The sequence below is a fragment of the Dromaius novaehollandiae genome, chromosome 2, assembly GCF_036370855.1.
Source record: "Dromaius novaehollandiae isolate bDroNov1 chromosome 2, bDroNov1.hap1, whole genome shotgun sequence".
In the NCBI taxonomy this organism is placed as follows: domain Eukaryota; kingdom Metazoa; phylum Chordata; class Aves; order Casuariiformes; family Dromaiidae; genus Dromaius; species Dromaius novaehollandiae.
In genome coordinates, this window is record NC_088099.1 from 107,599,212 (window position 1) to 107,614,149 (window position 14,938).

General features: G+C 37.5%; 1 protein-coding gene across 4 annotated transcripts in view; it reads right to left on the reverse strand.

Moving 5' to 3' along the window:
* ZNF407 (zinc finger protein 407) overlaps positions 1–14,938 on the reverse strand; it is a 348,080-nt gene that overhangs the window by 327,408 nt on the left and 5,734 nt on the right. Inside the window, exon 2 of one of the 4 annotated variants that reach the window (XM_026100710.2) lies at positions 6,752–6,813. The exons of the other annotated variants lie outside the window; for them this stretch is intronic. The gene's annotated coding sequence lies outside the window, so the exon portion shown is untranslated. The remainder of the gene's footprint in view (positions 1–6,751; positions 6,814–14,938) is intronic. 4 annotated transcript variants of the gene reach the window in all.

The following is a 14,938-nucleotide window of genomic DNA, read 5'->3' on the forward strand; positions in this document are numbered from 1 at the left end:
TATTTTTTTCTTCTGATAGTCCAAATAATAGTATATAACTCCTCTACGCCAATAGATGTGTAATTGAGATTTTCAATTTGAGACTTGCATTCCCTAATCCTCAGATGAAATTTAGAAAGTAGTAATTTAATTTAAGATCAAAAGAGCAAGCAATTCATTAATGATCCATAAACCTGTAATGAACTGCAAAGTTTCTTAACTTAATGCTCAGTAGATATTTATTTACTTTTCTTTCTGATCATATGCCAACTCTTCAAGGAAAGGGGTATGGATGCATACAGAAGAACCCAAAGAAAATATATTTACAGGTATGAAATTCTTCTACCATTTTTACTTTTTATGCTAATCCTGACATTAGAATTTCCAAAGCACTTCTCAGTTCGCATATTATCATCTCGAAGTATTCAATATCCAATCTACAGTGTTTGTAAGAGATTTGACATATCAAAAAGTTTCCTTTTTTTGCCTTAGAAATTCCTCTTCTCAAACAAATCAATTCTTTCAATGAAATCATAGACACAATGAAGCAAGATCATTTTAATGAGCTCCTTAAATAGCCTGCACAAAACTGAATGTGAACAGCTCCTCTCAATGGAAGACCTTTGTGCCAAATAAGCAACTACTCATATTCAAGGGCATAACATCCTTCCTAAATCAAATTACAGGTCTTTCTTGCAGTCCTACGAAGTTAACTGGCTTCCTTTACTGCTCTCTTGATAGATGGAATACAGAAGACACTATGATTGTTGGTTCAAACAGAACAAAGATCAACTTTATTTTGAGCAGCATTTGGTGCTATTGATTACAAACATGTATTTTTCCTTGCAGTACAAGAATGTTGAAATTTCAAGCTGTGTACCATAACCATATTCTTTTTGTGAGCCACTTATTTTGTTTGGGCACCAGAAACTCCAGAGAAGACTTCCAAATAAGCTACAGGCTTTCAAAGACTTTCAAAGAAACTACCACACTGATAGATCTGCAATAATTACAGTAATAAAATGAAATGCACAGTAACAGTCATCACTTGAGTATCACTGACAAACTCAAGCAATTGGTACTCATTAAATCCATTCCATCATAGGAATCAGTAAGGACTGTAATGGTATCATAGGGAAATGGACCCTGCAATACTACTTGCGTCCCTCTTGCTTCTGCTTCCAAACCACTAAAAGTACTTCCAGGGGAAGAAAAAAAAAAAGCCAAAATAAAGGAAGTTCTTATGAATTCCTGCCATAAAGAATATATTCTTCAGTTCACACAAAAGGCTAGGTTCCCTAGTTCAATATCTATTTGCTTCAGAAATGGCCAAATGCTGCTAAATACAGCAGTGACCACTCATCAGTTCGACTTTGAAGAGAGTCTAAAAAAGAGGTGGATACGCATTCATTTCAAGTCATTGATTTAGAATCAATATGCAAGTCCAAGACAGAGAACAGGAGAAAGTGCACTAGTACCACTTAAAAAGTGCTGAATAAGCCCCCAATTTTCAATTTTTGAAATTCAAACAGACTCCTATTTTGAATTTTAAAATTTGAAGAATTTTGACTATTTTCAGGGTGAGGCATAGATAAAACGATAGGGATGAAAACATGCAAAAGAAGCTTATGAAGATTCAGGAAAGATCGTATTTCCATAACACTGATTTTTATGGATGAAAAGCACTGTGTAACTCAAAATACTTTAGAGTGTTCATCAGTTCCATGAAGGAAACAACAAGGACGGGAAGTTTACATTTTTCACAACTAGGAAGGAGTTACTTGGTCTCTGGGAATTCTCAGAATGATGTGGTTTCATATGAGATGCGATTCTGACAAACTTCACCAATTAGACTCGGAGAGAAACAAAAAGTGAATGTAATTTGAATCTCTTTTCTAGCATAGGCTGTAGAACCCTTTTACCTGCAGTGGCCTGCACTGTGAAGTTTATTAGAGGAAGTACAAATGCACTATCATGCTGACACCTGAAAAAAAAATGTTAAAGGTTTGAATTTTTCCTGTGCTTTGGCAGAAAAAGATATAAAAAATAAGGAGTATTACTCTCCTAGAAGGCTATTCTAGAATATAATACCTGCCAAGATTTACAAAATTTTCATCAACCTTTGCTCAAAATGAAACCTAAAAGATGGAAAAAGATGGCTTTGTTTCTAGCTTTGTTGGCATACCCTTGTTTTAAACTACTATTTCATATGGAAAGCAACAAGAGGTCTCCATCATCACAGTCAGGGTTACATCTGTCTACTACCACTGCTTCAGCAGACTCAGGCAGCAGTAGCAGTACTAATACAGGTGGAAAGGCCACCACAAACAAATCTCTCTTCTCCATGCTGAGAATCATTCTTCTGGATAACTTGAACCAAGATGCAGAAAGGGAGCATGAACTAGACAAAACTGCCAAGGGGGGGAGCAATTTTTTGCCTTGAATGTTCTCTTCATTTCTTATATAGCTAAACAACAACAAAAAACTATCAAGCATTTTCCAGCTATTTATTATCCAGCTACTTGCTGAGCAATAGCTCAGTGAATATAGAAGAGCCTAACCAAACCCATATTAAATTATCCAAACTACTGTAAATATGCCAAAGCATTCAGAGCTAAATTAAATAGCAATAAATAAATAAATAAAACCCCAAATAAGTTCTATGTGGCGTTAGGACACCAAAACTGTAGAAGGGGCATAAAAAGGAGGCAGGATGGAATAAGGTAGAAAGAAAAGGGAATCTAACATGTTTTAAATATTAATATTTTCTGACTACACACTTTAATTGCCTTGCTTGTTGTTCTGTAATGACATTCTACTAATATAAACTAGGCCCACATGATTTAGGTTACTGCCTTTATCCCCATCTTTTAAATGACTAGAGCAAAGAATACATATAATAATTTGTGTGCATATGCCACACATCTCAGTTTTACTGTGTTTCCTGCTTTCCTCTTATCACTAGCCTATTAAAGTATTGTAGCTGGAAACAGCTGCATGAGTTTTTCACTGAACAGGTAGCATAAGCAGTTAGGATTATCTATATCTTAACAAAGTTTCCAAAGAAAAATACAAAGCCTCCCTACTGTATCTTAAAGTTTCCAAAGAAAAATACAAAGCCTCCCTACACTTTTAAAGGAAATGGAAAAAATAATAAAAATAAAAGCATTCTGATGACACCTGGTGGCCACTTCCAGCACAGGGAAGTCATGGCTCACTGTATTTCATCTGAGAAAGAGCAGTTCAAACAAAAGTGTTTTACATGTTTCTTTGGTAAGCGCATCCACAGAAATGATAACTGACATATTTCTCATCTAGGATATATATCCTTACATATATGCATATGTGAAATCACCACATTATCAGTATTAATATACGTAGACCTATTCAACGATGTTAACTATTAGTTCCTAATATAAAACTTACTTTTCTGTACAATAGAGCTGAACATATTGAAAGTATTTCAACTCAATCCTGTAAGATGCATGAAACCCAGATTATCTTTTCAGTCTTGATTTTCTAACCGAGTTGCTCAAATAAGGCAGAGAGTGAGGGAGGAAGAAGCATAAAGCAAAGGGCTGTTTCTCATCTCCCTGTACTCAGGGGGTTCTGTACTATACATGCTGTCCCTAATCCCTGTCAGCATTAGGCCTCCAATAAACTTAAGTAGCAGCCTGAAAGAAGAGATTCATTTCTTTGTATCACTGTATCTCTAAACAAGAAGAAATTAGTATCTGTCATTAGAAATAGTATAAAAATAGGATAGCGGTACACAGCTCTCAGGGGATAAACCATTAACACATAGTGGAAAAGCTGCATACCAAATCACACCTTTTTTCCTTAAGTTTCTTATAATACCTGCAAGCATACACAATAGTACTGCCATCTCCTCCGCAACTGGTATGGCATTTTTTTCCCTGATAACCTTTGATGATCGTCCCTAAGACTTAAACCATGGACAGCTGTGCAAAGCTTGGCTTCCTCCATAATGATTGTTACTTGCTTTGAAGTGAACAAACCCACATTTCAGTCCAAGTCACCAAACACGTGGTATAGCTATGCACTTTAGCTCTGTGAAAAGTTCAGGGGATTACCACTGAATTTTATTCTAATTTCCATCAGTTTGTGTCAACAGACAGAAACAAATATAGGAAAGCAATAGGAGGCATACGTAAGGTACAGTGGCAGCATGATTCCAAGCATAGGCAATATGAGATGATACAAAAATTATTACTCCCTTCTGTGGTATCTGTGATACTAGTCATGAGCTGCTGTTAGTCTCTGCACAGTATGGCACCCCTTCTCTTCCCTGTCCTCAGCCCCACCCCCAGCACCAGGCCGTGTGTCTACAAGGCATCTTTGCTCCAGCAGTAGAGAGAAGAAAAGTCAAAAGCCGACCGTGCTCCTCTCTCTCCCTAGCAAAGCGTGCTTTTGGTCAGCAGATAGACAGAGAAGGAGAGCGAGGGAGGAGGCAGTGCTACAGTAAGGTGCTCTATACACCTGGGAAAGATGAGCTGGGGGATGCAATACCAGCATCCACCTTGCAGTGCGGCCTGCACAGTGAAATCAAATCTCCCCAAGACAAACACTAACCAGTGAAACAGAAGAGAACTGAAGAGGAGAAGAGACAGCCCCTTGCTGACACCACCGTCACCTGTAAAACCCCATTTACCCTTTGTTCAAAGGATTCACAATACCGATGCTTTTAGAATACCATGCATGTTTCAAATGCCAGCACTCATCAATAGTATCTATTTTCCCCTACAGCTATTTGTTTCAACAAGTGCAACAAATTCTGTGCATACTTAAATCAGTCCCTGAAATTTAGTTATCCTCCAGAACTAGCAATACACTTAAGCACGTGGATAGTTTCAGAAGGATTCCTCCTAGGCTTGCAGGTAGGCACATGTGCTCGAGTGCATTCCTGAGTAAGGACTCAACTGGCAATTAAAATTTTCATTTCTCCTGACGGAACTGTGCACGCAGGGCAGTGTCAAAAGCAGTTGCATTGGGGACCAGACCATTTCTTCAGCATCTGCAAAAGTTATGCAGCTTCATTTTGCTGTACCTAGGCTTTGCTGGCCTATTAGTTTTCTGTCACCTGAATATCTAGTATAAACTCTTCTTGATATTTTGAAGTATATCATGCAACAGCTACACAGGATTACAGTGCATGTTCTTCAGTTGACATCACAAAACTACACCTTCAATCAGTGCCCCCAAGTATCAAACAGCTCACTGAGAAATATTAGACTCCAAGGTAAACAGATTCTTCTCCTCTCCCCCAAGCCTAGAGGCAACAGCAGAACTATTACATGAGAGTTATTCTAACTTAAAGCTGAAATATCCAGAATATCACCTGTAGCTTTCCTCCTCTGCAAGAAGAAAAACCACGTACCAGGGATTTCAACTACCCCAGGCTCCGTCACCTCCTCCCAAAATCCTTCCTGCGCAAGCAGCCCAAAGCAGTCCAACAGACTGCAGCATACTTTCCAACAGAGGTGCTATACATAGCACAAAGGCACACAGCAGAACCACACTGTTTCTTTCCCTGCAAGGAGTCCTCAGGAGTTGGGTCAGAGAACTTACATATGCTGCCTTTAAATTTCCTCTATATATTTATCTCACTTGGGAATGTGTTGGGAGAGTGTTATTGCTAAAAATACTACTAATTCCCTGAAAAGCACTGAGTTAAAAATCAATCTTACAAACTTTCCTGAGATCAATGTTTTAATGAACAAAGAAAACATTATGCAACAATGGCAAGTACATGGAGACTGAAGTAGAATAAAGAGTTACAGCTGGTGCAACACTTCCTTAGAAAAAATGACATACTACTAAGTAGGCTATCATTCGGTTCAAACTCCACAAGAATCTGAAGGGCCACAAGTTCACCCTTTACGGGCTACCTGTGTCACAATTTATAACAAGGGAGTATAGGCAGCATGCAAAGTCAGTTTTTGCCCATTCTGGATGAGGCAGCATCTTGGCTCTACACTCTCAGCTTACTGTACAGTGGAGCTACACCAGCCCAAATTACAAACAGAGCTAATTTCTCTGATGGTGCACTATCAACAGAGAAAGCAGACAGCTGAACAGGCTGCTTCCTAAATGAGAGAATACAGGTAAAGCCTATCTTTCCCTGAGGTGATAAAAGGAGTATTTAGTCCTGTGTTTCTGTCATCAATAGCCATTTTCCTGGTATTCATTCTGTGAAAATGCTTTTAAGAAGTGCTACAGGACTTCTTTTTTAGCTGTAATAAACAATGAAAAAGAGAGCATCTAAAATTAAAGCTTACAGATCAACAAGAACATTTTGTTTATAAATGTTTTAAAGTGAAACCCAGCATTAAGTGTACTACTTTAGGTCCATTTTAAGTTTTCCAGAACACTAAGTCATTATATCCTACTTTTCCAAGCAATATGATTCAGATCTTCACTTTCTGGTAAATTCCATAAATATTTGATATTCAAACACAAGTTCAGTTTTGTCATCTCTACAGCCTTCCTCATTCTAAAGCACCAAATTCTCTCACTTTTTACCTGAATCAGGAAAGGAATTCACTTCTGTTGCTCTGTAGTTCTACTTTACAATTAAAATATAATAAAATATGATTTTGTAGCATATGCACCATTTTTCCAGAGCCTGATACCTGATGTTATTTCCATCACACTAAAAAATACATGAGATTTTACTTGTTAAAACCTTTGTAACAGCACAGATCATGACAATATAAATATGCAAGAGTTCTTATTAGAACAACCATCATACTTTTCTCATCAAACTCATTCCGCACTAGTGTGCTAAGGAGATCGAAGTATTCTCAGAAGCACCTACAAAAGAAAAAAAGAAAGAAATACCCCTTTAATGGTGATGAATTCTTCACAAAATTCTCCTCACAAAAAAGCCTACACTTGGACTCTTAACTGCTAAGTAGGCATCCTAGTACAAATATCTGTTTTAAATAACTGAAGCAATACCCACAAACTTTTAAATCCAACTGAAGTCACTGGGAACAGCACATTTGAAAGTCAAGAAATTTCTTTAGATGCTTAAAAATGATCCTAGAAAGTAATGTCAGATAACCAAATTTTATTATTTTATCCCCACAATTTGTTATTCACAAATGAACAAAATGGCATAAAAACACATTCTTGTAATTAAAATTAGCTTTTTTATTTTAGAGAACTCAACAATTAAGAATGATTAGCCACATTAATAATGCCTTCTCTAGAACATTTTAAAAGAAAAATTAAGCCATATTAGACTATTCTTAATAACTTGCAGATTTTAAAAGTGCGCAATTAAAAAAATAAAAAAGGACTCCAGAATAAAGGTAGGAAACGCACAAATTTAATGCTATTAAAAGGCAGACACATGAGATCCCATGTATCTTGTGCCATTTGTTAAAAGGTTGTTTTATTATCAGTGTAACTAATCACAATGAAGACATCTCTTACAACCAAAGACATTATAATGAATTTTCTTTACAGCTACAGAGAAATGGGATTTGCTGTTCCATATCAAACTAGAACAGGCTGTATAAATTCTTCTTCATATTTATTGTTAAATGTAATTTTTATCTATAAAATCAGCCATGAAATATTAAAAACTGAAACAACAGAATTTATATCCTTTACTTAATTTAGTTTAAACGGTCTATTCACTAAAGAGAGGGAAAAAAGGTTACATATGTATTATAGCGCCCCCTCCCCCTGAAGCATTTCCATTATAAACCCCTTAGTTTGGGGGGATTTACAACTCGGCTGTAAAAGTTCACTTCATACTTAGAGTTGGTATACTCTTCCTTTTACAAATTAAAAATAAAATAAAATAAAATAAATCTGCTCCAGGAGGAAGGCAAGAGAGGAACGTGAGAGAAGCGCTCAGATGAAAAGCCTTCAATGCTCAGCCACTGCAATGAGGAGACGAGGGCCGTACGCTCAGTCCTGGTGATTCGGCCCGCGTCCTTCCGCCACCAACGCTCCCAGGGAGCGGCAGCCATCTCCCGAAGAGCCCAGGGCAGGCGCCGGGGCACCTCCGCGCAGGGAGAAGCCGCCATTTCCTCCACAGAGGCACGAGGACACAGGCGGGGTGGGATAGGGCGGGGCACCCAACCGCCCTCCCAATGGCCACCACTGGCCTCGCCTGCCCCCACGGTCATCTTTTCCTTCCCGCTTCCAGTCCGCCCCTGCTCACGCTGCCACCGCCGCCGCAAGAGGCACTGTTTGCGGTACGAAAACCAGAGGAGCCGGGCGCCACCTGTGCGCAGGCCCAGCCGCAGCCCGCCCAGTGGCCACCGCGCCACATGGAGGCCGCCGAACCGACGCGCGATACCGGCTTTCGGCCACCACTGACCTGGGCTGGAGTCGGGTTGGCAAACTATGGGTGGAAACCTCCTTATCCCACTGTGAACTCCGGGAGTCATCCATAAGACTAAGCTTAAGGGATTTAAAGCGAATAAGGAAGAAAGGCAAGAGGCATTAAAATTTGTCAGCAAAAAAATCTGTCAAATTCACGTTTCCTTTGCGGTGAGGGAAAAGCAAGAAGCCAGCACACCTTAAAAATAAACAATGGACAAAATGGCATGTGAAAAGGGCTTTTCTCAGTTGCAGACCTAAAAGTTGAGAATTTGGGAACTGAAGATCAGAGAACATGTAGTGTGATGACACCTGCAGCAGAAAAATAAAGGCAGAGAAAAAAACTTCCAATTTGATGGACTCTAAAGAATTAAAGGATATAAAAAGGCCTTTATTTAATATAGCATGGAAAATAACTTAAAAAAAAATTAATTCAGAGGAAGGTAGTTTCCAAAACAAACCAGAAAATAAGGCAACAGCAAGACAAATGAACATGACCTTAATAGCTGGGCTTTAAACTGGGCTATTTCAACCTACCAATACCTTATTTTCAGCTTTCTCCTTCATCGCAGCAAAAAGCACAAGAGTATCCTGTACCCTAATTTTCAAGGCTCCCCATTTTGAGGTCTGAAAGGAATAGAAAGAGGTAGCCAGGGAACAAACTTCTGGTTTGGTTCTCCCAGTATAGCTGGTTAGTTGGTGAAGCTGGTAGGCACCAAAGCAAGCTATGCTTGGTGACTGGCTGCAGTTGCTAGTTTTAAGAGCGCAAGGGAGCCCAGAAAAGTGTTCAAGTTCAGAGATGCTCACAGCTGCCCCTGGTGAAGCCGCCCTCCTCCATTCAGAGGAGGCCAAGGCCATGGGCTCCAATTTAGCCTTTGTCACAGCCCATAATTTAAAATTCATTCATCAGAAAAGGCGCTCTCTTAGCAATTCTCTTAACTATGGGCTGTGAGGCTAATGCAAGCAGTTTACAACCCATCCCTTAGGTTCAGAGGTGGACATGGTTCCAAAGGTGGTGTTTTGTAGCAAAAGCTTCAGAAAACTGCCTTAAAGCCAATGCTTTCTTGCTAAAGCTTTCTAGGTTTAAACTCATTCTAATACTAAACTGAATTCATATTTTATGTCTATATGATTTTACACCTACTTTTCTTTTAATGCAGCATGTGAGTAATACAAAACATCATTAAGACCAATGACTTAAAAAATGGAAAAGATCAGTACATATCTATCAATGCTTGCATTACCTACATGTAGGAGGAAAACGTGTAGAGGATAGGCAGAAGCATAAACTAACTCCATTATCATCATCCTCCAAGTGGGCTCCTGCTCCTTCCTTGGTTATTGTTGAACTGATGGCTTTATCCAGCATGGCATTTATTGTGCTTCTAAGAAAAACTAGGGAATTCTCTCATGTAATTCATGCAGATGCAAGTAATGGCTAGTTTTCCTTTGGCAAAAGTAAAACCACAAAAAACTGGAAATAAAAATTATTGACCCAGATTGATTTCTTCCACATCCTACAACTGGCAACTTGAACAAAGGAAGAGATGAAAAACTACTGACATTGGAAGGACAGGTTCAGACTATCCTTTCACATTTAAAGGAATAGAATTCCCAAGATAAAATAAGCAAGGATAATTAGGTAAATTTCAATAATAGCTAGGAAGAGAAGATGATTTTATGAAAATAATGGCACACACACAGAGCAGAGGCTATTTCTGAGATATGTATAAAGAAAAAAATGAAATAGAAAGGTAATACCTACATAGCCTCCCGCCACACACTCACAAAAGGGTACATGAGCAAAAAACCTATGAAGTACGCATTTTAAGGATCTAATGGACATGGGTAAAACCCGGTTTGATATCATAATTCGACTGGCCGTACAGATGAATACTGAGTAGCAAGAGAAAGACTGAGAAAGTTGGTGCTCGATGACAAGAGTATCCTTAAAACAATCAGACTCAACAGCAAAGCCTGCGACTGTAAAATCGGTTATCAATTTATGGCATTTATGACAGATCCCCAAAAGGAAAAAGATGAAGGAAAAATGAAGGACAAACTAGACAATGAGAATGTTTTAGTGGTTAGGGTGCTACTCTGGAAGAAAAATCTGTACTCCATTTCCAAAATTCAATAGCTCCAAATAACTTAAGTCTAGATCGACCAGGACATTCAAGCACTACTGAGCATTTCAATGCCAACCTTTAAATGTCTGGATCACAAAGTGGGGTCTGGAGTCCTGAATTAGGCACTTGTATCTTACATTCAGTAAACAGAGAGAGAAGAAAAAGAAGTCGGAGTGAGCTGCAACAGCCAACAGAGTAAAAACTGAACCACCTTACCTAGTCCCTTAGAATATCAAGTCACTAATCTCATCAGTCTTGGAGAATTAAAATATAAAGCAAAACAAAATTTAAAAAAAAAAACACAACAGTAAGGTCTCTACTTCCGTTTAGGAAATTAAAGTCATTTTGGAGACAGTGATGCCCTCTAAGGCTACTGGAGCTGCTCAATAATGTTACGTCCCTACTTCTGGGAAGAGAGCAGAGCTGCAAGCCTGTACATCACATGCACATTGGATTAAAAAGTTTTCATGATAATGCAGTAAAATGCACATTCACTCCAAGAGTAGTTTTCTTCTTTTTTTTTTAATGTTAAAAAGATAATGGGTAGCCATTAGGATTATTTATATTAGAATTTGTAGAAAAACATATATTCATTAGAAAAAGCATGTATTGACCTGACATGAGCAGACACATACTATTTGTTCTGCCCTTCAGGTGTTATTTAGTGGAAAGACACTGAAAGTGCCTTAGGGCCACTTTGTAGAACTTCCCAAGAAAATAAATATATAAAAGAGAAACCTCAACAAGATGGCATTTAATAATAAAGCATACTTTATGAAGTACTAGAATTAGAGGGATTATGAGTCTTAAAAATATTCCTTTAAGTTATCCTTACTTGGAATGATTGGAACTTCTCTATTATCTATATAATTTTTGCATTGCTTTATCCAACCAGCCTACTGAATGATTAAAAATAAATAGGAGTGAGCTTCACTTTGACCTGCAGTGACTCCTATATGTATTCTCAAAATTAACATGAGCACTAAATGCTACTGATATTCAACTTATAATAACTGATCAAAGAATACTGTCCTGTAATTCACTATAAGCTAAAATCTTAGTGCTGAACTGTGCATTTTCAAACAAGTGGTTTATAGCTCTAGATTTAAAATGCAAAGTTTCCATTATATTTAATAATTAAAATGCATGCTGTGTTATGGTTACATTTGGTGACTGGATTAGTGGTACCCCAACTGAGTTAAACAATGCCTTTTTCCTATTAGAGTTCATATTACCATATCATCTATTGTTTAAGAAAAGGAAGAAGAAAAGCACAGCAAGCAAGAAGGAATAAAAAAGAAATATGAACATCAAACATACTAACAGACAGGGAGGACCAAAACAGTGAGAAGACCTGGAATCAGCAAAATGTATGCTAGCTGGAAGTGGAAAAGCTGAAGTATCTAAGCATTTAAAGTTTTCAAACCTTAAGAAAAAGAATATTCTTCACTTGTCAGTGAGGGTTCTCATTCAAAGTAAATGATTTAAACTTCAATCTGTTTTTCAAGATTCAGTTTCTACAAATTTAGGAAATACAGACATCACTGTCAAACAGCAGACTCTCTCGGGCTGTCAACGTCTTAATCAGAGTCTGACTTCACTGGAAAGTGTGAAATTATGTAATTATTTAAGCTTGGCAATTCTGATGGTTTAGACAATTCCAACACTCAGAACATCTTCTTTTATATTAAAAAAAAAAATCCATCTGCAGTTTTATTTCAGGGAATATACCATCCTCTCTCTCTCTCTGTGCTAACTAGGTGTTTTATTCAAACAAAACTTAAATATTATGCAAAGTAGGTCTCTTCTCCCAAAACAGATACCACTGAGCTTAGAAAAATAATTTACAAGGATGAAAAAATAATTAAAAAATAAACATCAAGATGAAACCATGGCCATGCTGACATCAATTCAAGTTTTTTCAGCACTGTCAGTTAGATTAGATTTCATCCAAAATTCTATAATTACAGGACTACTGACCTTTGAGTGCTTGCAAGAAATGCATAAAGTATTATTTGACCCCAAAATTAGACACACTCCTTGCACTTCTGCACTGCCATGCAACATTTAAACATAAATGTCAAAGATTTTTTTTTCCATTTCAAGTATAATTTAATTCTCTTGCTTGCTATCAGAAGTGGACATGAATAAAGGCTTGTGTGCCTGAAAGTTTGCCTACTTTTCCATCTGTATTCATTGGTCTAATATAATACTTCTACCTACATGCTTCCCCTTACTCCTGAAAGAAATCTACCCAATGATACACCCTTTCAACACAAAGTATAGAAGTTACCTGTCTCTGACAGAAAGTTGACTCTACACTGTACCGCAAAATACACTGTATTGGTCCCAGCAACATCTAGGATAATAACAACATGAATGAAGGGGAAAAAACACATAGGCATTCCTTTGAGTCAACCCCCATCTGCAAAGCTCAGCATCTTTTTTCCCCATGGAAACTGAGTAGTCTGAACAGAGCTGACAAAAAGCCCTCTCAGGTTTCTACTCGTCCTCTCCAAATGCCTTCTATTGTACCCAGCAACCTCATACACAAGAGTGAGCCCTGGGTTTGAGAGAGGGAGCTCCTTTAGTCTCATCAGATGTAGCTTTGGAGTAGCATGACGAGACCTCCAGAGCAGACCGATTTGCCTCTCCCCTCTGGCCTCAGTTTGCTCTCAAAAAAAAAAAAAAAAAAAAAAAAAAAAAAATCTGGCTAAATCTGGCTTTATTTCTCCTTTTTATATGCACAAATTATGAGATAGAGCACTCATGTCAGATTCTGATTTTTGTCATTTTGACACAAATTGAAAAAATTCTGTTAAACTAAATGGAGATATTCCAATTTATATTCAGGTAAATAACATCAAATTCTGGTCCCAGGTTTTCTTTCCTTCCTGATTAAATTACATTAATGTGCACTCAAAATAAAGCAAATACTGCTAGTTCTACTAATTTTTTAAACAAAGTTAATCATGGAAAAAACATCTCCCCCTCTCCCTCTCTCTCACACACGCACATACATACATACATGAAATAATCAGGGTTCTTTTATACTTCTGCAATCTATCTGAAGCCTTGCAATAAGGACCAATGCTACATGGGCACCAACATAGGAATTCTGCCAACATAGGAAATTAGTTCCTCTGAGGAAGGGACCTATAGGTCACTTTTTTTCCTAAACAAATTTTATTTACTTGGTATGTTCTTGAGATATCAAAACACAACAGTCTGGATTCTTACCTGGAATTCAGTGAGGAAAAGGCCGAGAAACTAAATATTGCACCTTCAGACTGGGAACTCTTAAAAGGTTTGACATTGTATTTATTCCTATATTAGCCCTAATCAGTAGTTTAAGCTTGTTAACAAGAACAGTTCTTTTCATTTAAGGTAAACAAGAATTATCTTTCCATTGTATAGGTAAAACTTGTAAATAGGACAGCTCATAAATTCTAGGATGAGAGTAACTACGAAACTATTCATTAAGGCTTGTGTTATAAATTCAAAACACGAAGCATAACATGTTTAAAGAAGAAGGTTTATTTTTAAAAGCATTCATTAGGCTCTCATCTTCAAGCCTCAGACTTGTAAATTAAAATGAAAATTTGAACAACAGGGAGAAAAACACAAACGCAATTCAAATCATTCCATTGTTATACCAATAAAACTGAAAACAACAGAAAAGAAGTTGGCAGATTTTGAAGACAACATCCATAAAACATTTTTATGTAGTGCATCTTTGAACTTAGATATTATGCTGGCACTGGATTCAATCAAAAAAAAATTATCTCTGACTTGTAACAATCAGACTGTGCCCAGTAAAGGATACACATACTAAACTAGTAATTTTTAGTATTCATTGCACTTTGTTCTGTTGCTGCCAAAACAAATAAACAAGCTGCAGCTTATGGATGCTTTTGGATTTTTTATTTTTCCATGTTGGCTCTTCATAAATGCATTTCCTATTCAATAATTTATCTTATGAAGGTAAGAACCCCTTCCCTTTAAGGAATAAGACCAGTTAGGCAAGATTTGCCTCACATGGGCAGCATGAAAAGAAACTGCTTTTATTTCACTGGCATATATAGAAAGGAAAAAAAAAAATAGGTACATATACAGAAATTAAAAATGGGAAGTGAAGAACAGAAATCTATCAGAAAACACAAACATCAGTCTTTCCTATGCTTTCTGCACCTCCAAAGTCCCAAACCCCATGTCAATATACCCCTGCAGAAGGTGCAAGAAACTAGGACAGAGAGCATGATTTTTCCTTTAATGAATTTCTGTAGTTTGCTATCCTTTTCCCAAGCATTGGGGATAACTCATCTTAAATAAAGCATATTATTGAAACATTCAGTGGAAGCCAAGCATGCAACAGGCATTCTTTTCTTAGTATAATAGACTACATGGGACCGCAAAATGCTGAAGTGCTGTATTTCCACACTGTGATTTGCAGGGAGAAAGATGCACAC